The following is a 25118-nucleotide window of genomic DNA, read 5'->3' as shown; positions in this document are numbered from 1 at the left end:
TCAAGCACAATTATGGAGTAAAACAGAGCGCGATAAAACCACACAACTTATTTCAAAAGAGAGTACAAATAATGTTATAATATGTACCGATTTTTATTATCCTCAGTTTAACTTGTCTGCAGCAATAAATTCCTGAAGTACAGGTCTTTTGTGCGATTTGCCATGTTTGTGATTTTTTACTTGAAAAGTGCTTCGGCAGGTAAGGAAAATAATAGACTCATAAGATTGTATTTCACTTGTTTTTTGAGGGGAATAAATATTGTGACCAAGTAATGCACCATTTTTTCCCAAGGTGCGTTCAAATTTCAGAAATCGCAAAATTGGCGGAAAGTGCTTTTTGCGGCCAAAACTTATATAGTTGAACAAAATTTTTTTGACGAAAGTGCCTTCGTAACCATTGATATGGGTCTAATGCCCAGGCCTGCAGTAAATTTCATCAAAATTGGGATTGGTGAATGGGACCTCGTGTTCGATCTTATCTGTACACACCCCGCTGCGCTCTCAACGCAAAGAGAGTGTGCGAAATCGGCTTCTCTTCCTGCAGCGAGCGTATTCTCTTACACCCGCGTTTTGTAGAGTTACGCAAGCCTGGATCTAAAAGAGTTTGCTGCCAGCCTTTTACTTCGTATAACATTACAATTCGTTCCTGTCGCATTCATTGCTTCGCCCTTATGGTGAAACTATGAATTTTTTTATCGCTACTTCAAACATTTCCGTACATATAGAAACTGTTACGAACCGTTATGGGACATCTTTTTTTTCGTTCTGGAACAGAAACGGAACGGAACTTTTTGCGGTGGAACAAAACTAAAACCGAAACGAAAAACATATCGTTCCGACACCCTGGATACAACGCTTACGGAGAGAAACACGACGCCACCAAACCTCATTTACCTGCCTCCCTCGTATCCAAACAAATCACAGTTTTTGATCACACACTCCACAGCACAAATATTCCACACGTTCTGTTATAAATCTTACCAAAGCTCGATCGCAAACCTAGTTAGCTTCTTGGTACTAAACATTTACACTGCACCTAAATCTTGACGTGACCAATTCGGACACCTTTCTGCCGCTGCTTGCAAGGCAAGCAAGAAGTTGACAATTCTCGCAGATTTCAATGCATACCATTCAGCCTGCAGCAACCAAACAGAAACTCCTAAAGGCCGCCGCTAGCCCACGCTTTGACCCCTCATCAATTGATAATAATTAATTTTATCTGAGGTTTAACGTCCCAAACCCACGAGATGATTATGAGGGACGCCGCAGTGGAGGGCTCCGGAAATTTGGACCACCTGGAGTTTTTAAAGGTGCACCTAATTCTAAGTACACGGGCCTCAAACACTTTCGCCTCCATCGAAAATGCAGCCGCCGTGGCTGGGATTGGAACCCGCAACCTTCGGGTCAACAGTCGAACGCCACGCCATAACTACTAGACCACAGTGGTGGGCGACCGCTCATAAATCAACTTTTCTAATAGAACTTGACCACCTGGGGTTTTCTAAAGTGCACCTGAATCTAAGTACACGTGCCTCAAACACTTTCCCCTCCATCGAAAATGCAGCCGCCGTGGCTGGGGTTGGAAACCGCGACCTTCGGGTCAACAGCCGCACGCCGTAACTACTAGACAACAGTGGCGGGGCGACCGCTCATAAATCAACTTTTCTAATAGAACTTGACGCATCTACCAGAACAGGCAGCAGCGTAGGCAAAGATTCCGGCCCCATGCTAACAATGAAAAGGTTGACTCAGTACACGTGGAATAATATGATGCAGAGCTTGGGCACCGACCACAGCATTCTGGCCACAGACGTAGAAGGGGCGCCGACAGGTATCCCTTGTCGTAACATGAAAATAACGAATTGGTAGGCTTTCCGGCACAATAGAACCAACTTCAAAGGAAGCGAAGCACCTTCCGTACGTGACGTCCGGGGTAGGTGAACACAAGACGTACTGCTACAACTTAAGGAAGACGTTGTGGATGGGCCAAGTAAGGCTCAGACGAGAGCATTCTTGGCCTTCGACATTAAGGGCACATTCGACGTCATTTTAAATAACCGCACCTCCTCCCGATGCGGTAAACGCACCTGGGTGTGTCCAGATAAGATCGAACACGAGGTCCCGGTCCCCATTCGTGATTTTGATAAAATTTACTATAGGCCTAGACAATACACCCGGAACAATGGTTCCGAAGTTAGCTTAGCGAAAAGAATTTTGTTCGCCTAAAAATATATATCAATTTTGGCCGCAAAAAAAAAAAAAAACACTTTTGCGCACCTAGGGAAAAAACGGTGCACTGTTCGATCACAATATTTGTACCCCTAAAAGAACAAGTGAAATACAATCTTACGAGCCCATTATTTCTCTTGCTTGTCGACGCACTTTCGAAAAAAAAAATTGCACACACGGCAAATCACACAAAATATCTGTATTTCATGAATTTATTGCTGCAAACAAGTTAAAGTGAGGAAAATAAAAATCAGTACATATTAACTTTCATACTTGGACTCTCTTTTAAAATAATTTTCGTGGCTTTATCTCGCTCCGTTTCACTTGATTATTGGGCTTAAACGTAAGTAATTTACGAAAAACGCCGAAGTTTGAAAGTAGTTTTCTCAAAAAGGCCACCTTAATATTTTTTGCAAATGCCGCTGATTTTTATGAAAATCCCTGTGAAGCCCAGTACGTTATCTACAATCAGCATAAAAAAACATTGCCTTATTTTTGTTGCTAACAAGTTATAATGCGTAACAAGTGGCCAATTCAGCCTAGCGGCCGCGCCGTTCCTTATGTGCTGCAAATCGGATATAGGTTGTTCAAAATAATTGTACGCGACATAATCACAGAGCAGCAGCTCCACACCAAGAAATTTGTGGCCAGATACCATGGTTCAGCAAGCTTTGTCTTGCGATCAGCCGCTTCACAAACCTGCAGCAGTGGCCACTCGATGCTGCGGGCGCTCAGATTATACATGAATGCCGCTTCGACTGCGCACGAGCTCCGCTTGCGAGCCAAACTACGCTCAGAGGACGAGCTAGATAAGGAATGCATCACTGTGGAAGGTAAAGGCTGTTAAGTGCCGACAAAAGCCACATTATAAAACGAAAATTCTGCCGGCATTTCTGCCGTGAGCGCCTCCTGTAGTGCATTCATGGGTTCCTCTTTCTCTTCTGATGACCTAAAAATAATTAGGTTCACTCTATCAACAGTATATGGCACAAAAGCAAGCCATTGACATCTAAAGAAAGCTGTCACACGTGCTTGCGATGGTCGAACAACTGAAGCTGCAGTTGTTCTCCATCTCGTGCAACACTTGGTCAGCGGACTGTGAACAGAAGTCTGTCCAAGTGTTTTTATTTACTTATTTATTTATTTTACCCTCATGGTCAACAGACATTACAGAGGGGAGTGGAAAAAATAATAACGAACAAGTCTGTAAGTACAAAGAGGCAATACAATGTTCCTGATTATACAAGAAATTATGATAGGCAAAAAATACAAAAACAGCAAATATCAAAATGGCAAAGAGGAAAATAGAAAATAGAAGGATACATTCTGGTAAAAAATAAGAGGACTGTTTCTCGATATACAATAATCGCTCTTACAATTCAATAGAAGAGGTAACAGTGCAATGTTCTTATTTATAGAGATACAAATATGGCATACATGCATATATGGCATGAATGCACCGCTTTTACAATACGGCATTCTTGTGCATCCGCAGATATATTATTCAACGCAAGGCCAGCGTTTATCGCGATATTTTGCTGCTGCGGGCATCAGAGCCGGGGGGAAAAATACATGGGTGCTGTATTGAAGGCGCTCACAGCAAAATTGCCGGCAGAGTTTTTGTTGCATAGTACGGCTTTTCTCGGCACTTAACAGCCTTTAACATTCACAGTGATGCATTCCTTATATATTTCGTCCTCTGAGCGTTTTTTGGCGCCGCAAGCGGAGCTCGTGCGCGGTCAAAGAGGCACTCATGTATAATGTGAGCGCCCGCAGCATCAAGCGGCCGCTGCTGCGGGTTTGTCAAGCAGCTGATCGCAAGACAAATCTTGCTGAACCACGACACCTGGCCGCAAATTTCTTGGTGTGGAGCTGCTGCTCTGGGATTATGTCGCGTACAATTATTTTGAACAAATTATATCCGATTTTCAGCACAGAATGAACGGCGCGGACACTACTCTTAGCAAACGCCCGCTTAAAACAACGCATATAAAGCGGACAGGAGGTCACGTTTTCGACGCTTACGAATGGCTCTTTAAGCGGCCTACTTATACGGCTCTTTTATGCGGCCCCTGGCTAAGCGGCTCTTTCTTATGCGGCCTAAGTTTATGCGACTCTTCCATATGCGAGGCCACCTCGTTTCCAGAAGGCCGTTTAAAAGTGACCGCTTAAAGTAACGCATACCGTCGATTTGGTTAAGCGGCATTTCAGGTCATATCTGTCCGGCTTATATACGGCTCAATATGTGGTCGAAATATATGTGGCACTTTTCGCAAATTTCTAGAAAAACATATTCTACATTTTAGCTGATCCTGCAGTGTTCCTATTTTTTTTTCTTTTCAGCCTTCCAACTCAGGAATATGCACTTAGACATCACAAGAACACTGCACAGAGAGTCACAAACCATATCAACACACACACTCCACCACGGGGATTTGAACCCAAGTCAACCGCGTGACAAGCAGGCACTGTAACCACTACGCCACCGCACCACACGATCTGGGTGGACTTCCGCGGCTTTATTATGCACTTCACGTTACCTTGGGCGATTTTACGATCGGCTACAACGCTATAATTTTGCATATATGGGATGCATCGTTCGCGTATAATGCGTGTGTATACGAGTGCACGACCTTAAGCGAACTCTCACGGGCAGCCATAGTCAGTTTGTGTGGAATTATGTTTCTCGTCCGACGGCTTGCGCATCCCGCCGGCACCACTTGCCGGCATGATACAGCAGCCGAACGTGCCCTGATGGGCAACCAGCCGCCAAAGAAAAGTTTTCTGCGATGTTTGACGCAGTACATGCGGTGGAAGTTAGCTGATCTCATCTCCACTCGGCGAAGTACAGTCTCCCACGTTCTTCGCGAGCATCGCGTTGATGTCGGTGCGTTTATACGGACAGTATTGTGTAGAGATTCATCTCAGGGAATCGGATTAAAACACATACTCGGTTATTCGCGCAACAGATAGGTTTGGTGTAGTGCAGCGCGTACGGGGCGACGGACCAGCTTTCAGAACGGGCGCGCTCATTTCTCTCCCGAGTATCGTATAGACGATAAAGAAACGTTGTTGTTGAGTCGAACGAACAACGTGCCTTCGCAGAAAAAGAATGCAGTCTGCCGAGCTCGAGGCTGACGGCGCCGACGAGCGATGCCGTAGAATTGTCATGCTGGGAAGGACGGCGGGTCTGAAGTTGTTCGTTCTCGTGGTTCGTTCGTTGTTGACAGTTGGAATGGCTTCCCCAAACGATGAAACGTAGTGCATGGCTGGCGCGGAAAGAGCACGCATGAAATCGCTTGCATCACCCGTTAGAACATATGTTTCCTGCCAAGCGTCGCATCAAAAGAAGCTGGCAATGCTTGAAATAGAATGAAGTCACAATATGATCCAGCTTTCAAGGATAAAACCATGCTATTTCTTCAAAAGTCAGAAGTGGCCTGAAGGATTCAGAAGGATCATGTGAACATTTATACTGAATAATGCAAAGATTAACTTGAAACATTCTAATATTTAATGGGCGCTGTTAAATATAAAGAACAACCCCAAATTAAATATGCACTTGTTTCGCACCTTGAAGGTTCATGAACGTTAAGCTCTACATCATGCCTCAGTTGACCGCATATCAGCGCCGAAGAGCGATCTGGTGGAGGCCCTGTGTTGGGGAACATGGCAGGTTGAAGGTTGGTTTCGTATTCCACCCGTTGTCGACGAGTGAGAGTGATTCTTTCCTTGGCTACGAGATGTGATCGGAGCGACAAGGGCCAGTATTACTTCACTCCACGTCATCCAGTCGAGTATGCTTTGAGCTTAACGACGCTTTAATGTATAAACTAGCAAAATGCTGAAAGTGGCTGAACTCGGGCAGTAATCTTGACTTCTAGGAATAAATATTCACCTGTCTTAAAAATGTGCTGTCAGTAGCATCCTGCTTGATTCGGATCATGGGACACGACATGCAAATGTATAATACTAAATAGTAGATATAGAGGGACAATTCTTATACTCAATAAGTGTCATAATTGCAAATAACAGCTGCAAATAAAAACCATGCATTCACACTAATAGCACACCCATAAATGTTGAGCTTTACGTGTCCCAGTCAACCTCCCTCATGTTCGATACCAGTGGCGTAGCCAGAAATTTTTTTCGGGGTGGGGGGGGGTCAACCATGCTTTATGCATGTTTGTGCATGCATTTGCTTGTCTGTGTGTATATATACGCAAGCAAAATTCAAAATTTTGGGTTGAACCCCCAACCCCCTTGGTTCACTCCCCCCCCCAACCCCATTGGCTACGCCCTGTTCCATACCATATAGCTTTACGTGCACCTTTATTTAAATATCAACTGTCATGCAACATCCTTAGCTTTGGCTAGTACAGCAGCTAATACAAACTGCGCTTGAGAATTCAAGATTTATTGCCATTACCAGCACTAGCTATACACAAAAACATTCTGTAGTAGTTCAAGCACAAGTGTTCCAGCTTTTTTTCAGAATTAGCAGCTCATATAGCGCTCACATAAGCATGCAGACATACACGTCTAAATGTGCCGCTATTATTCTGTTTTACGAAGAACTGCGTGAAATAAACTGGCACAAGGAAAGACGCACAGACAAGCGTCTTCCTTGTGCCAGTTTATTTCGCGCAGTTCTTTGTAGTCATGAATTACCAACTTGCCCAGCGATCTATTTTTCGATATTATCCTTTACATGCAGCCCACTTCCATGGCAGTTACCACGGCACACCATCTGTCAGACATCGTGCCACATGAAGGGTATTCGCATAAGTACTACATTTGTCCTTCACTAAAAGTTGAGACCTGAAATGTATTTGTTCTTTTTCTGGCATCATTTCAAAACATGACCTATTCCTTGCTGTGTTGAGACATATCTTCGCAGTAAGTTAGGCATTGTGTCTAAATCCATCACTGTGCCAGACTGGCACTTATTTATGTATGCATGGGTCCCTTATTTCCATTCTGTGCTCCAAGCCCTTCCCTTCACCCATTACTGTAGAACTGTGGCATTTAGGTGTTTCATCTGGCAACGCTAATTGTTGTTACATTTTGTGCCATTTCTTCAAGTACCCATGCTATTATTTAGCGCATTAAGAGAATGAAGGAGCATGTTATGCTGCTGCACAGCTGCACACTAAGCAGAACAATGAGTTGCAGAGCCATGACAGAAAATATAGAGAACATTGTCACGGTACAACGCAAACACAAGACAGTGAAAAGTTCTAGAAGAGTAGCACAGCTTGTTGACACAAGAAATGGCAGGCGCAAACATGTCTAACAAGACTGAAACTTGGGCTGGTTGGTTGTCCTTCATGATGAACCAGCAGCACAACCACACACGGACACAAAAGACAGCACTCTGTTGTTGCATTCTTTCCTATGTCCGTGTGTGGTTGCACTGTCGGTTCATCATAAAGGACAAACATGATGTCTTCGGCAAAATCCCAAAGACCCACTAGGCATTTATGTTCATTGATGTCGCCATTGTCTTTCTCACCTGCAGAGCACACATGCCAATACATATACAATAGGATACATCGTAAGGGATTTTAACCTATATGCTCTGTTGTTGCAGTATAGGGCATTGTGTGAACAAAATAATGAATGTAAAAATGAAATCACCCTAATATATTTGCCATATTTCTTATTGCTCAATTCACAACCTCCACGTGTTCCACTTCAGCACCTGTGCACATAATGGCCCCCTAAAAGATCTGGGCAGTAGTTTCTCTGAAATGGTTTTGAAATCAGTTATTGGATCATATTAAGCTAACTGGATCTCATGAATGTATCCTTTCAAAACAAATAAGGGGGCAGTCCACTTGTTATTTTCTAGCCAGCTACCTTAGCAATTTGACCTTGAACGTGTGCACTTTCCTTGCAGTTGTGTCCCAAACAGCAGTCAGTAACCTATCGGTTATCAGTAAAAATTTTCTTTATGAACAGTCTTACAAGTTCAGTAATGCAGCATTGTAATGGATGTATCATTGTGACATATAGTTTATGCATTCAAAACTCTTCAGTTGAAATTCCTAACCAGTTTCTCTATCAGTAATGACCACAATTACTATGCAACTCTCGGTACCATCATCTGTGTGCATGGATTGATGCATTCTGCAATGCTTTAATCATGCATCTTATCACTGGCCCTATGATCTCACAAGTCACCTGTGTCCTTCTCTAGACAGTAACAGCTATAAATATGTTGCATAACTTAACTAGTTTTTTTCCAAACAGCATGACTTACCTCTATTTGCACAGTCAGTAAGCCTGAACACACAGTGCACACTTTTGTAGTTTGATATTGATACCAGACAGCGTGGCTCTATGAAAGAGGAAGACGACGTCGCTTGCTGGTTGTTGCTGGACTGTCGCCATCTTGTCCACCCTGCGCTGTGCATTGTGAATAGTTATTAAACGAGCTACCTGTAACATTATTGGTGGAGGTGGACGATTCCCGTACCTCCATGGAAACGCGCAGCGGTCGCAACACTGGCGACCCCTCACCGACTTCGCCTCCCGGAGCTTCATCACCGCCGACCCCTTCAGCCCCAGCCACAACCTACGTCACATGCTCGCCTCCCCGGGATCCAGGCACTTTCTCCGGAGATGGTACTACCGACGTTGACGCCTGGCTGAACCGGTACGAGCGCGTCAGTGCTACGCACCGCTGGGATCGCACACTCATGCTCGCTAACGTTCTTTTCTACCTCGACGGCACTCCGCGGACATGGTTTGAAACCCACGAAGAAGAAATAACGAGCTGGGATCTCTTCAAAGAGAAGATCCGCGATCTTTTCGGCGATTCATCTGGCCGTCAGCTCGCTGCAAAGAAGGCTCTCGCCACGCGTGCCCAGACTTCGACTGAGTCCTACGTTTCCTACATTCTTGACGTCCTGGCTCTTTGTAGCAAGGCCGACCAGCGCATGTCGGAAGACGAGAAAGTTAATCACGTCCTGAAAGGTATTGCCGACGACGCCTTCCATCTCCTGGTTTTTAACAACATCGCGAGCATCGACACGGTCCTTAAAGAATGCCGCCGTCTAGAACAGGCTAAAGCCCGCCGCGTACCTCAAAGCATCACGCGCCTTCCGAACACAGCGCCTACTTCCTCTTGTGATGACGTCTTCCGCCAGGCCCCTCGATGTGACAACCTCACCCGCATCATTCGTCGAGAAGTTGAGGCAGCGCAACCGGTGGTCACTCCATTCTCAACGCCTGACCCTTCCCCGACAACGGTTTCCTTGATCCAAGCCGTCGTCCGTCAAGAATTATCGAACTTCGGCCTAAATCCTGCTCCACCTGTGTACTCTGCTGAGCCTTTTTATCGTCGGCCGTCCGCTCCTCGACTTGCTTCCACCTATTCTCGACAACGCAACCCGTCCGAATGGCGTACCTTTGACGACAAGCCCATCTGTTTTAACTGCCGACGCGTTGGTCATATCGCTCGCTATTGCCGCAACCACTGGGCTCCACCGGCACACCATGGGTCTCCAAACCAGGCCAGTTCTGTCAACCAGTCGTCCTCAGCGCTTGCTTCTTCTATGCCGACCACATTCTCTGCTCCTGCCGCACCTCTGACCAGACCTCGCTACGACCGCTCACCATCCCCTGCTCGCCGTCAATCTCGCTCACCCCCACAATCTCGCCGTGCTGCCTCTCCGACCTATTCGCAGCGCCTCCGACCGGAAAACTAGGCAGTGCAGCTTCTGGAGGTGGAGCTGCATTGACGACCTCCGCAAGAAATCCTCGTTTAACGAACCGGAATCTTTTGGACGTTACTGTGGACAATGTTCCTGTGAGCGCGTTAATAGATACTGGGGCGCATGTGTCCATTATGAGTGCTGCTCTTCGCCGCCGACTTAAGAAAGTTGTCACGCCCGCCCTAAACCGAGCCGTACGAGTCGCCGACGGGGGAACTGCCGCTATTATTGGCATGTGCTCTGCCCGGGTCACTATTGAAGATAGAAGCACTGTCGTTCTCTTTGCCGTTATCGAACATTGCCCTCATGAACTCATTCTCGGTATGGATTTTCTAGCCACTCACTCTGCCCTCATAGACTGTTCAGCCGGCTCTCTTCACCTTGATTTGCCTCTCCTTTCCGATCCGACCGACCCACCTCAAAGTCGTCTCAGCTGCACCGATTTCATACGCCTCCCGCCGAACTCCGTTACACACGTCGACTTATCCTCCACCCCACCTGTACCTGACGGCGATTACATGGTTGCACCGCTTCCTGCCGTGATGCTTACGCGTGGTGTCGCTGTTCCGCACACGATTCTCACAATTACGGGAAACCGCACTTGCCTTCCCCTTGTCAATTTCGCACTGACGGCACAGGTTCTCCCCCTGGGTATCTCTCTGGCCCAAATTACCGCTCTTCAGGACCACCATGTCGAGCCCTTCAGAGTGGATGATTGCTGCAGCTCAGCCCGTGGTTCAACTTCATCACCTTCCTCGGGCGTCGACATTAAACGGATGGTTTCATCGGACCTCACGTCCGATCAAGCTGAAGCTCTCTACCACGTTCTGGAGCGCTATCGCGACATTTTTGATTTTGCCAGTACATCCTTAAGCCAAACGACCGTCGTTACGCATCTCATCAATACTGGCGATGCCAATCCAATTCACAGGCGTCCCTATCGTGTTTCCGCGTCGGAGCGTACAGTAATACAGCAAGAAGTCCAGAAGATGCTCACGAAAGACATTATCGAGCCCTCGTGCAGCCCCTGGGCTTCTCCCGTCGTCCTTGTCAAAAAGAAGGATGGCACATGGCGCTTTTGTGTAGATTATCGGCACCTCAACAAGATTACAAAAAAGGATGTTTATCCTTTGCCCCGCATTGACGACGCCCTAGACTGCCTATATGGTGCTACTTATTTTTCAACTATCGACCTTCGGTCTGGCTACTGGCAGATAGCCGTCGATGAGATGGACCGCGAGAAGACCGCATTCGTCACTCCTGATGGTCTTTATCAGTTCAAGGTGATGCCCTTCGGTCTCTGTAATGCGCCGGCCACCTTCGAAAGAATGATGGACTCATTGCTCCAAGGGTTCAAATGGTCCACCTGCTTGTGTTATCTCGACGACGTTATTGTTTTTTCACCCACATTCGACTCGCATCTCGATCGTTTAGAGGCGGTTCTTGACGTTTTCCGTAGAGCCGGACTTCAATTGAACTCCTCCAAATGCCACTTTGCTCGTCGTCAAATCACCGTGCTTGGCCACCTCGTCGATGCCACAGGCGTGCGCCCAGATCCTGAGAAAATTCGCGCCGTTACCAACTTTCCTGTTCCGAGGTCCCCAAAGGATGTTCGAAGTTTTGTGGGGCTGTGCTCCTATTTCCGACGCTTTGTTAAGGACTTTGCGACCATTGCACGCCCCCTCACCGACCTCTTGAAGAAAGACGCCCCTTTTTACTGGGGCCCTGATCAAGCCTCTTCCTTTTCTCAACTTACGACCCTGCTTACCACTCCGCCAGTCTTGGCCCACTTTGATCCATCAGCTTCAACCGAGGTCCGCACTGACGCCAGTGGGCACGGCATAGGAGCAATGTTACTGCAACACCAACGTGGATACGACCGTGTTATAGCCTATGCAAGCCGACTGCTATCTTCCGCAGAGCGCAACTATTCAATCACAGAGCGCGAGTGCCTCGCTCTTGTGTGGGCAGTCGCAAAGTTTCGTCCATACTTATACGGGCGCCCATTCCGTGTCGTCACCGATCATCACGCGCTCTGCTGGCTAGCCTCACTCAAGGATCCCACAGGACGACTTGCTCGCTGGGCGCTACGCCTGCAAGAATACACGTTCTCTGTAACGTATAAAACAGGGCGATTGCATCAGGATGCGGATTGTTTATCCCGCTACCCTGTGGAGGAAGCAGCCGATACTGACACCATCGCAGACGTTTTTTCTGTGTCGCAGCTGCTCAAAATTGGCGAAGAGCAACGCCGGGATGCATCTTTACGAGCCATCATTGACCAACTTGAGTCAGCACCTCGTGACGCGCTTCTACGAATGTATCTCGTCAAAGACGGGATCCTATACCGCCGCAACCTCGATCCACTCGGCTCCGACTTACTTCCCGTCATACCGGCACATCTGCGTTCGACTGTCCTTCACCAACTTCATGACGCTCCCTTGGCGGGCCACTTGGGCGTTTCCCGCACATACGACCGTGTACGTCGTCGGTTTTTTTTGGCCTGGACTTGCCCGTTCTGTTCGACGCTATGTCGCCGCTTGTGAGCCCTGCCAGCGCCGCAAGAAGCCGTCTGCCCTTCCAGCTGGCTGCCTTCAGCCGATCGAGGTTCCCGCTGAACCTTTTTTTCGAGTCGGTCTCGACCTGCTTGGCCCTTTCCCACTCTCCAGCTCCGGAAATAAATGGATTGCTGTCGCCACAGACTACGCGACGCGGTACGCTATCGCACGAGCACTTCCGACGAGTTGCGCTACCGACGTTGCGGACTTTCTGTTGTACGACATAATTTTAGTGCACGGAGCCCCACGCCAACTCCTCACTGACCGTGGCCGCACCTTCCTCTCAGCTGTCGTTGAAGAAATCCTGCGGTCTTGCAATACCAAGCACAAGTTTACAACTTCGTACCATCCACAGACGAACGGTCTCACGGAGCGCCTCAACAGGACCATAACCGACATGCTCGCGAAATACGTCGCGGCTGATCACCAGGACTGGGACATTCATTTGCCATATGTGACGTTCGCCTATAATTCTTCGCGTCACGACACTGCCGGCTACTCGCCATTCTATCTCCTATACGGACGAGAACCCGCGCTACCCTTGGACACTTTGCTGCCCTCCGCCACCGAATATGCCGCCGAAGCCATCGCCCGCGCCGACCACGCGCGCCAACTCGCCCGTAACCGCCTAGAAGCTTCGCAGGAGCACCAAAGACAGCTCTATGATTGTCGTCATAGAGACGTGCACTTTTCCCCGGGTTCTCTTGTGCTTCTCTGGTCACCCACTCGGCGTGTGGGGCCTTCTGAGAAACTGCTGTCACGGTACACTGGACCATACCGTGTCGTTCGCCAGGTGACTGACGTCACGTATGAGATCATCCCAGCCGATCCAACGCCGTCATCGTCAGCTACGAGCGACATCGTTCACGTGTCTCGGCTCAAGCCCTATTACCCTCCTTCGACCACATCTGTGTAGATTAAGCACCGAGACGGTGCTTCTACCGCCGGGGGGTTATGATACCAGACAGCGTGGCTCTATGAAAGAGGAAGACGACGTCGCTTGCTGGTTGTTGCTGGACTGTCGCCATCTTGTCCACCCTGCGCTGTGCATTGTGAATAGTTATTAAACGAGCTACCTGTAACAATATATTTTATTTCCAATTACAAAGAAAACTGTGCAACAATGTATACACCAATACAGCGTTTGTAAACTAATAAGTGAATCTTACACTTTTACAGAAACAAGGTAAAAAAAACTGCGAAAGAGGTGATCAAATAATTGAACAGAACGATTGTCGTTTTTCTACGCTTTAGGGGTTTCAGGCGTTCTCATCCGACGAGAATGAATTGATAATGACCTAGCATGAGTTTCAGCACGCCTATAAGTAGAAAAAAACTCTACTTTCTTGCAGAGTGCAGGTCAATACATACACGGAAAATTGCACCACATAAATGGCAGGAGCTACCTAAACGCCTTCAATTATAATAACTTTACTTAAACACAATAAGATAACGCAGAATTGACTAGAGTAGCAAAGAAGTATTGCAAGTAAGTGGGCCTTGATTGACGCCATATATGTAGCCTTGGAAACATACGAAGGGCTTGAAGTGTGCTTCCTGCCTGTTTCTGGCACTTAATTTGCAATATATGAGAATACACAGTGAAAAAATTCTGTTCTATATCATGAGCTGTGTAGTGCACGTAGCTACTATGATTTATCACAAATGTATGACTAAACTAGATACCCTCTATATTAGTAGGCCTGAAGTTTGAGGACGCAGCTTTTCTGTAGGTAGTGGCTAATAAAATTTCAAAACATGGGTATCAGCTGTGCATGAACTACAAGTGATATGCTAATATAATGCCCTAATAAATAGGACTTTTCATAGTACATGCATCAGAAATAATACGATGTCTGTGTATGTTATACTCCGAGGAAGCCTACAAAATGAACAGTGAATATGTATATATGAACACACACACATACACACACACACACATATACAGTTATTATTGCATGTGATGTCTGCCACAGATTCCAATGCTAGTGTACCTGCTACTCAGGTATCCTCAAAAGAAAGAGCTTTGAAAAGTGCATGAACATCAAACAAACCTAAATGTCTCTAAAGTTTGTGAAAATTCAGCTAGCCAGCAGCCTTATCTACCCAGCCTAACGATGTAACAAAAAACATGCAAACGACATAAAACTGCACAAAAAAGAACATAAGTTAGGCGTTGTTCTTGAGCTTGTCGAGAATCTTCAGCAGTTTACTGCTTGCCCAGCAACGTGGAAAACTCTCTTCCTTGTGTAGCAAACTTTGAATTAGTCCCAACGTTTGGGATCGGCAAAGGTCAGCGAGGCGCTGGCTTTATCTCGAGTTCACCGGCGCCGCATTCGGCGCGAACCCAGGAAACACTACACGACGTCAACGTGGACTTCGAGCCGTGAGCACGCTCGCTCGGCGCTGTTGATATACAAGTTTCTCTCTCGCTTCTCGCCGCGGCGCCGATCTCAATTTCCCGCATTAAACTATGGGCCCTGTATAAGCGTTGCGTCCGCTCGAGACATTTTCGCGTCAATAAGCACCGGGCCCCATATAAGAGTTGCGTCCGCTCGCGGCCGCATATAGCGGGCCCAGCCCGTCACCGCAGAATTTGTCACGCTTAATGGCGGTTGAAGGGCCGCTTATATGGAGTACCTTGTGGTGGAATAAAAATGGGCCGTTTATGTGCCGGACGTTATACGAGACTTGAATAAGAGTGTAGGCAGAATTGGCGACATGTGACGCATTATAACTTCTAAGCAACCAAAATAATGCAACGTTTTATATATGCAGTATGATAGATGACGCCGTGCACTTCAAGCAGAAGGATTGATGTCTACACCATCATTATACGCCCGCTTCTCTGTGGCGTTAAAGCCTCAGCTTCTCAGTTAAATACAAAACAAGATCTTTAAATTTTGTTGTCTTAAACTGAAGTAGTACCACGCGCTTATATCTATATTTCGATTAGTCTTTTCTATTGGCGATCGTTTAGTTTTTGTATGTTTGCTGTGTATCTAGCTAAGAGGAAGGCATGAATGGTTATCAGTGAAAAAATATATATGACAGTTCGGTTGTGGTACTAAACGAGTAAACTAAATGAAATATTGCCACGTGGTTGTGAAGGTGAAGGCGCCGTCAGGCGGATAAATACAAAACGATTTACTGTAGGAAATAGAGCCCAGAAAATTAAGTGCCACTCACTGTAGAAGCGACTAGCACACGCGATACAATGATAACGGCGAGTACAGCCGTCGATCGTCGAATATTTGATCGTCGGCAAAACGCGCCATTTGTAACTCATGAGAGGTCGAGTATTCTATCGCTATCGCTGTTGTTTACGTTAGCTCTAGAATATAACGCAATACTCGCGTAATACGCGATGTCTGGTCGAATGGTCTAGTGCAATGGAGAAGTTTCCTAAGCATCCGGGTTTCGTGCTGTCTGTCGTCTGGCGCCAGCGATTGCGACCACGCCTTTACGATCAAATGGACAGCTTTGATGTAGTGCGGAACGGCACATGGACACGAGAAGACACAAAAGGACACTGCACAGCGCTACTAGCAACAACATGTTTTTTCAGAACTAAACTAAACTAAAGCGCAATCTCGACCCGTATAGATCACGTTCTCATGCGGTAGCCTCGTTTGTCTCCTCGGTGGACACCTCAATGATGCCGCAAGAAAACGAACGTCTCTTCGAGCCACATTGACCGTTTGAAATTATTCTAGAATGCGTACTGCAAGTACAGTTGTCAACTGCCTACTACGCCATAAGTCTTCCATTTGTGAACCAGCGATGTACCCGCTACTCGTCAGGTAACACGCGAACCTGCGCAGCTGCTCACATTTTTTATGCTTTTGCTGCTTATGATGATAAAATATGCCTGAGAACTTTGCAGTGGGTGCACCTTGAAACAGCTAACTCTTTGTGCAACTCATGTCTTGACTCCTGGCGCGATTGTACGCTTGTGCCATGCAACATTACGCGCGTTAAGTTGACTCCTAGCATCACATGAAATTTGTGTACGGATTTTTTTTCAGAAGCACTTCCAACCATTGGCGTTCCATTGTGGTGGAACACCAGCTTGCCACGCACAAGGCCTGGGTTCTGTTCCCACTCGAACCGAAGTTTTTTGCATTAGTAATTTATTTATTTGCATCTATCGTAATTTTCCCCTCGCGGACAACGCTCATTTCTCGCTTACAACCTACGGCGCCGGAACCCGCACCAGAATTTCTGCGAAATGAGCTCTTCTGGACGGCTAGCAGTGTCTTCATGGGCTCACTTAGTATGAAGGAAGGTTTCCAGAAATAAACCAACGGGACATAGTGAATGTACGGCTGTTCTATGCCATAATAAACTGCATTATTCGCATGTTACGTGCGTCATGGCATACTTGATTGAATTGACGTTATTGGTAGCAGTGTAAACAATGTTGGCAGAGGCGAAGAAAAAGCGAATTTAAAAGCTTTTTCTTTCGTTTATAACAAGGCGCCGTCGTGATGATTTCATGGTCATTTTATTACGTTCTTTTATACCAAAATGTACATCAAATGGTGTGCATGCATGACAAACATGAACGAAAGGTAGCGGCATGATTGTCCGTGATATGCATGTCATCTGTATAGCAGCATGAACACAAATGACATTATGCGAATGTCGTCAAGTAGTCATCTCCATGTCGTTTAGTGCGTTGTACACCAGGCTGTACACACATCTAAACTATGTTACAATACATTACATTTAATGATATAAGTGACATGACGTCGCTGTAACACAGATTCCTACATTGCGTGGGATCTGGCGGAGTTCTTCTTTTTACATTTAGAATAATACCTGTCCGTTTTTTGTTGTCTGCGTGGCGCTTTAAGCTGCGTAGTTACTGATGTCGGTCTATGTGCTATGCTATCACGATATAACTGTTCATTTCTCAACAATGTACGCATATATTGTACACTGTTTCTTCATGTCCCAGAGTAGACGATGATATTTTACGCCAAATTAACATTTGTCATCTCTGTGTATCTGCTTTTCAAGGTCATTTGAATAGAACAGACATGTCGAAAAAGGAATGCAGGAACACTCAACATCTTGCACCTCATTACACGCCCACTGAGCTGTTTAATTACAACCTCAGCAAATTAATCGGTCAGCTACAAGCGAAGATCCTCAAATTTTGTTATTATAACTTGCAATGCGCAGGCTGAAAATGAGAATATAAGTAAAAGTGGTTTCTTTTAGCGATCGCTTTGGTTTCGTACGTTTTGGTTTCATCCAACTCAGGAACCGGCCAAAAAGAGAGGCTGTGATAGAGAAAAATATTTGAGAGACTTGTTGTCATACGCAACGATTTATTAAACAACTGAAATTTACAATTACCGCTAAATCACATAGGTGAAGTCAATATTTCGAATGCTAAAAGCCCCGCATATGTTGATTGCAAAAATATTGCAGACTACATATATATATATATATATATATATATATATATATATATATATATATATATATATATATATATACAACAACAACCATTGTCTAAACACATTCGTTTACCTGGACATTCTTTTGAAAATATTCGGGCCACTATACTTGACTCAGGCTTTCGTTCTCATCATGATGGTGAAGCCCGCGAGTCTTACCTACTAATCTATAAGTTTAACACCGTCTCATCCGGTATCAACGAAAGCACAGGCACGCTTACAAGCGTTCCCACTAAGCACTATTAATCATAACCTGTTCTTCAACGGGATAGGCAGCTCTATTTCTGATATCGCTCGTGTTTCTTCTACGGTTACTTTGGTAATCACCCACTATTTTCCAGCTTTCGTACCAGACTACGTGCATACGTACTGAGTTGTGTGCATCATGTACGGTGTCTGTGCTGTTTTATTAGTTTTTTTAGTTTCTTCTCGTATTGACCTTGATGTGTTTGAAGATCTTAGTGCTGCGTAGATTTTCTGTTTGCGATCTCAGACTGTTTGCAGTTTAATGCTAGCATGTGACTACGTTCCCGCGAAAAAAAATAGATAAAGCGCAGATCTGATGTCATTCCCCCCCCCCTGCCTTTTCCTCCATGTGACGTGCAATCCAATCATTCGGTCATATCATTAGTGTGTAATGTCATATCAACTGCGTGTGCAATCTATCTTACTCTGTGTAACCTGACTTCGCTGCCACGAGTCTCAAACGTGCGCGCATGAATCTATGCCGACTGCGTGTGACCGCTATCTTATGTTGTCATTCTTGCTATCGATAAGTTCTTAAACTATCTACTTTAAGCGTGTTTGTAAGGAAACCCACCGCGATGTACTTGTTACTTTGGCAACGTCTGGTCCACCAGGCGAAACGTTAGTGAAAATATACAGTGCCAAACCAACGAAAGTCGCAGTTTCTTTCTTCATTCCTTATTCTATCGGGGTCCGCGTGGTTCTTTTCCCACTACTATATATATATATATATATATATATATATATATATATATATATATATATATATATATATATATATATATATGTATATATATACATCATTGAATATGTTCCATCTCGTTGTATTTAGTAGATTTGCGCAAACAATGGAACTGGGGTGCCAGGTTTAAAGCGATCGTGTGTACACGCTCCATAGAAAAACGGCCCGGATATATGTGGACCGGATATAGTGTGGACCGTGTGCAATTATTGGTATGCATCGCAGTAAATTTGTGAATCGCCTTTGAAGAAGAGAGAAGGTGCGCTAAAATAGCGCTTACAGTAAGTGCGTAAAGACGTTTAAATGATCTTCCGATCTTCTCTTTCGGGCATATGACCTAGCGGTAAATTGCCCATAGCATGTACCACTGAGCCAGAACGTCCGATGTGCTGATTATCCTGAAAGTATTTCGGTGCAATGTTTCCTGCACTCATTCAGCCAGGTTGTTTTGTAGGGTTTGACGCCTCAAAGCGACTCCGGCTATGAATGACGTCGAAGTGGAGCGCTCCGGATAAATTGGACTCCCTCGTCTTGGACTCCCTCGGCATTAACGTGCACAATTCACACAAATCAATTTTTTCACTTCCAACAAAATGAGGCCATCGTTGCCGGCACCGAACTGGCGTGTTTCCAGTCAGCAGCGAAGCACTATAATTACTGAGCAACCGCGATGGCACCACTGGGAAATTTAAGGCAGGGCAGTGTGTGTGGTCGATGTCGCATAGCGAACAGTCCGGTAAAAACACAGTGCTTTTTGTTTTGCCAGCCGCCTAAATTAGTAGGCGAAATAAACGTTGAAATTTTCTCTAATAAAAATGGTTCAAAGGCAAGATCTACAATAGCACCGGCTACGGCACTAACAGTACCGAGCTTTAGTACCGAGCTTTGGCACCGAGCTTTAGAAAAAGGGAATTTTTTTATGCCATACATTGTTTTATTCAAGCAACATAGCAAATGGGATATGAGATCCTGCTTTTTCAAACTTTTGTTAGTGTAGAGATATTAACACTTTTATGTGCCATCCGGCAATCACGATTGTGAATTGTGCTTCTTAAATTGATCGTTAGAGTGTCTATTCCAACTACTCTGTGGCAGATTGCGTGTCCTTTCTCATCTAAATATTTCTTCATTTCCTTCTTAGATTTATCTAGAAATATTTGAACTTAATAACTAAAATTTGGAGTGATCAATTCCTCGCGGCACTTCAGTTTATGTACAAATAACGTCAGAGGAACACCGTCACCAGCAGCAATAACGGAAAGGCGACTAGGTTTCAACCTTGCAATGTTTTTTATCCACTGGTCAAAGCCTTGCTTTTTACATTCGAATTATTGGCGCAATACTTCAACAACACGCACACAAAGGAACCGCGGTGAAGAACGTTTTCTTATTTATTGATAACGGACTTGCGCTATGTTAAATCTTCACTCGGCTTATGTGAAACCTCTTTGCCAGGCTTGAAAACGCAACTTGATAACGCAAAACCTCAATTATTCGACTCATTACTTACTTCTGAGTGATTCCTAAATGTAAAAAAAAGTCCTGGTTATTTCGTCCTCGATATTTCATTTTCTTCTACTTGAAGCCACGTTCAGATTTTTGTGTACTCCACAATGCTCTCAATCAACGAAGACTCTTGCGATGTTTCTTCACTGGCGTCCCTCATGACATCCGTTTCAGAAAGAACAGGAACGTGATTATGCTAGGTTTTTAAGAAAAAGCATCGTCACAGTCTCATATAGCACAATGCGTGACATAAACTATATCAGTATGGCCTTTTAATCAGTATGGCTGTGCCACTATATCAGTATGGCTGTGCCATGCTAAGAAACAAGGAGGCAGGGACAACTGCCAAGCCGTAATCGCGGCCTTTAGCCCCGCCTCCTTCTCTTTCAAAGGAAAGAAAAAGAAAATTTGATTGATTGATTGATTGATTGAATGAGTAATGCATAAAATATGTATCGTAGTTATAACGCGTTGCAACCCAGACATGGTTATAGCAAAGTATTTGTACACATGAGTTTTTATGTTGGTACTCATCTTTTCTATTCACTGCTCAGAGTATTTTATGAATTCTTCAGCGAACTTATGTAGCATTCAGCGTGAACTGTGAAAGCAAATAACGCCAATATTTGTTATAGACCTCGAAAGAAAAAAAAATCACTTGCAGTGGGATGTTAGTCTGCTATATTTATTTAGAAACAGCAACACTTTCAAACTAAGCTTAGAAAACATTGTTAAGAAATAATGATTACCCACTGCGCGATGTGGCCTGGAAATTCAGGGAGCAGCTAGCTATAAATTTTTTTAGGGTGTTATGCACCACATTCCTTGTTAGAATTCACTAATTGTGAAGAAGCATTTCTTAGCGAACCAAGGTTACTACGACCATTTCAATCTATCTATCTATCTATCTATCTATCTATCTATCTATCTATCTATCTATCTATCTATCTATCTATCTATCTATCTATCTATCTATCTATCTATCTATCTATCTATCTATCTATCTATCTATGTCTGGTCGCTCTCGTGGTCGTCTCCCTAAAATGGTATCTATCACAAATGGCATTGGAAGACATGAACATGATTCACAAGTCATACACCTTTTTGTAAAATCTGCTGCCATCTAGCGGCCGCTTTGCGCATTTCCGTCATTATGAAGGTTAAGCTTGTTCTGCGTGTGCACACACGGAGAGTACGTATCAATGTGTGGCGGCTGATAGGAACGGCAATGCCGACATATTTTCATATGTCGCAGACAAATGCATACACACCTACGTATTTGTGCGCGTGCGTGTGTATGCATTTGTGTGCGTGCGCGTGCATGTGTGCGTATGTGTGTTTATTGCGTGTGTGCGTGTGCGCGCGTGTACGTGAGCGTGTGAATGCATGCGTAAGTGCGTGTGTGAGGGGTATGTGCGTGTGTATGTCTGTGCATTTGTGTGCGTGCGCGCGTCTATATGTGCATTCGGTGCCTGCGTGTTTGTGCGTGCGTGTGTGCGCGAACGTGTGTGTGAGTTTGCGTGTGCGCGCGCGAACGTGTGTGTGTGTTTGTGTATGTGTCTGTGAGCGTCTGCGTGCGGATTCGCTGTTGCGCTCTTGTTGCTTAACGAAAAGACTTCGTCAGACAAATTTCAACCAATGTATCACGAAACTTACACGCGTTCTATTAAGCACTTGAGTCGACACGCACTGCCTCCAAGATCGGAGGCACCTCACCTGGTTTTGCATTGCGTCCATCATCTCACCACCTTTGACCAAGCAATGGCGCGATATGATGCTATCACGTGACGTAACGTCGCGTGATGTCTTAATGACGTCACAAGTTTTGGCAATCTGTCCCGTCATCTCGTGATGATGATTTTTGCCATCACTCGTCCCTGACGCCGCCTACGCGGAACGCCTATTAAGGCTTTGGCCTTAATAGGCGTGCCGCATTAATAAACACGTTTATTAAGGCTTTCGCCTTAATAAACGGTGTTGCTTCCGAAGCACCGTGGTCGGATGTGTGCCTGCAATGTTGCAAAGGGTCTCCGGACGGTGACGATGAAACGTAAGAGGCATCCAAAGACTAGAAAATCTTGCCTGACGACATCAAGTCTGGCAAACTAATTATAATCACGTGAGTACCGTGAACGTGAAAACACGCGACTGCATCACAGAAGTAGTATGTATAATGATTACTGTTCACTGATTATTCTACAACATTTAATGTTTCTTGGTCCAAATAGGCATAAATGAGACAGTTCAAAAAGTGGCGCCTGAATTTAATATAAAAAATTACCTTTCCGGCTTGATGGCGACATGGGCCGGTAGCACATAGGCCATTCACGCTATCAGTGTTGTGTTCAGAAGCCCCCTGTTTTTCACGTAAAGGAGGCTCGTCGATCGTGGAGGAGGCAAGCGCGGCCTTGCCTCCTCCACGCTTGGAGTTGCTGTCTCTACGTGCAATAAATTTGGCGCACATTCAGCGTTCGGCTAAGGCACTTCCAGAAGCAGTTGAACCTTGTGGCCCCCGTCGCTTCCGAGAAGTCGGCAGTAGAGCCCCCCGTTTTTGCGGAGGTTCCCTGGTTCTTTGATGCATGGTCAGGTATTTTGGGCAGCCGTGGAAAATGCTAGGCACAACATCTGAAGAGCGCGTAGGTTTCTTTCGGGCGTGCAGCAACCTTGTACTCTGCATGGTATGTTGCAGAGATCGCTTCTTCCGGGAAATGCTCGCGCACACATGGTCAGTCGGCTTCATAAATCTGTCTGCTCTCGGAATCACCCGTCGCCACTTCTCGAAGCGCTCTGGTTCACGCGGAGCCTTGTAAAGCGACGCACGGTTCGTAAAGTCCTATTCCCCGACTTGCAATTCGGGACAAAACATTTTTGTCCATTTCAGGGCGCAGCCAGCGACAAGGCCGCTAAAGGAAACTCGACATCATACACAGTGTCGAGGTATACGTGCACTGAATCACAATACACGAATCAGCAAAACAAATGCACTGCCAGGGTTCACAGACACAGGGCAACGCGTTTATAAATGACAGAATTCCATGCACACAATGCTTCAGGAAGATCTTTCTTTGCGCGCGCATTTCAGAATGAGCGCCGCGCGAGCCCCTGAGACCCCATTCTGTAGCGCCATCTCAACGCGCGCCGCGAAAACCACTCGTGGCGCAAGGTCATCGGCTATCGCAATCTCCTCAAGCGGAGCGGCGAGTGTCAGCACCTAACTTATTCTTACACCGTGGTCGCGTCCTACGGATGCCGCAGCACCCCCGTCGTTTCATTCTCTCCCGCACACGGGGTACCGATTCAAAATGCGCGCTCTCAACGTCACAAAAACTTGGGCGCACGTGATCTTATGGTGCTTCACCGTGATGCGGTGATAACTTATTATGATATTAGGTTAGCCTGATTGATAATTAAATTTTGAGTATTATCAGACACCAATCTGTCGACTAAAGCACAGAATTCACAAAAAAATTGGGGGACCCTTAAGCTTCGCCTTTAAGAGTTGAACGCAATAGCGAAATCCGGCCCCTAGTGCGCACTTGAACCACTAGGTGCACACTTATTAATGTGTGTTGTTACACACACACGCATGCGCGCACAGACGCGCACAGACGCGCGCGCGCGCGCGCGCGACGTGCTCAGGTTAGGAGAGCGGAGGACAAACGCCAACCACGCCATGAAGATGCCTTGCTGAGAGCCAGGAAAGCTGAAATGAAGAGTCGTCACCGTGATGTGGATCCCCAACTACGAATGCGGGAAGCCGATCACAGGCGTCAACGACGCCGATATGACGCAGAACTTCGAGCTCGAGAAGCGGGGGGCCAAGCGTCAGCGTCTCCAAGACAACCCTGACATGAGAGCGACTACTTGACAGGAATGTCCCGCCGGCACTCATCGATTAGCAAGGGCTCTGGTGTAGTCGCATGCTCTCCGAAGTTCTGGGCGCGCGGCGCGTTTGCCATCTCGGAGGCCATATTGTTTGCTGTTTATTTGATATGTTTTCCGCTAGATTACATAGTTGTCCATTTTGGAGCTGTTTGTAATTTTGTATGTGTGTCTTTAGCATGATTTTTAGCGGAGATGGGCGTCGCGCAAAAAACGCAGTTTGATGGCCTCGCCAATGCGCCTACAAATCGCCGAATGGCTCATTTTCATCGTGACACCTGCCGCACAAAATAAACAAGAATCCCTCAAGGCTGTGCTTAGTTTGCAAGGCACACGGCAAGAAGTCCGAGAGCCGAAGTGAGTGCAAAAGATGTGAAGTTGGTCGTTACATGCCTGTGTACTTCTAAGTTTTTCACGCACGAAACTCGCACTGAAACACTTGTTGCAGTTAAGCGTCGCATTGCGCGATTGTGCGCTTCTACCATGCAACATTAAATGCGTTAAGGAGACTCCGTGTCGGGGAATAGAATCAGGGCTACGAGCACATCAGCGCATCAGACTGGGGGGCACTTTTAAATGCGAAGCATTCCTTAGCGAACCTTTGCCACTTTGAGCGTTTCTATCTACGTACCTATCTATCTATCCATCTATCTAGCCGCCTACGTCTGGGCTCTCTCACGGTCGCCTCCTTTTCGGTGTAGACCAAAATTGGCATGGGAGGGTAAGAGGATTTGACGAATATGATTGTCGGGTCATGACATGA

This window comes from Rhipicephalus sanguineus, chromosome 6, assembly GCF_013339695.2.
Source record: "Rhipicephalus sanguineus isolate Rsan-2018 chromosome 6, BIME_Rsan_1.4, whole genome shotgun sequence".
Lineage (NCBI taxonomy): Eukaryota > Metazoa > Arthropoda > Arachnida > Ixodida > Ixodidae > Rhipicephalus > Rhipicephalus sanguineus.
This window is presented reverse-complemented; position numbering follows the sequence as displayed.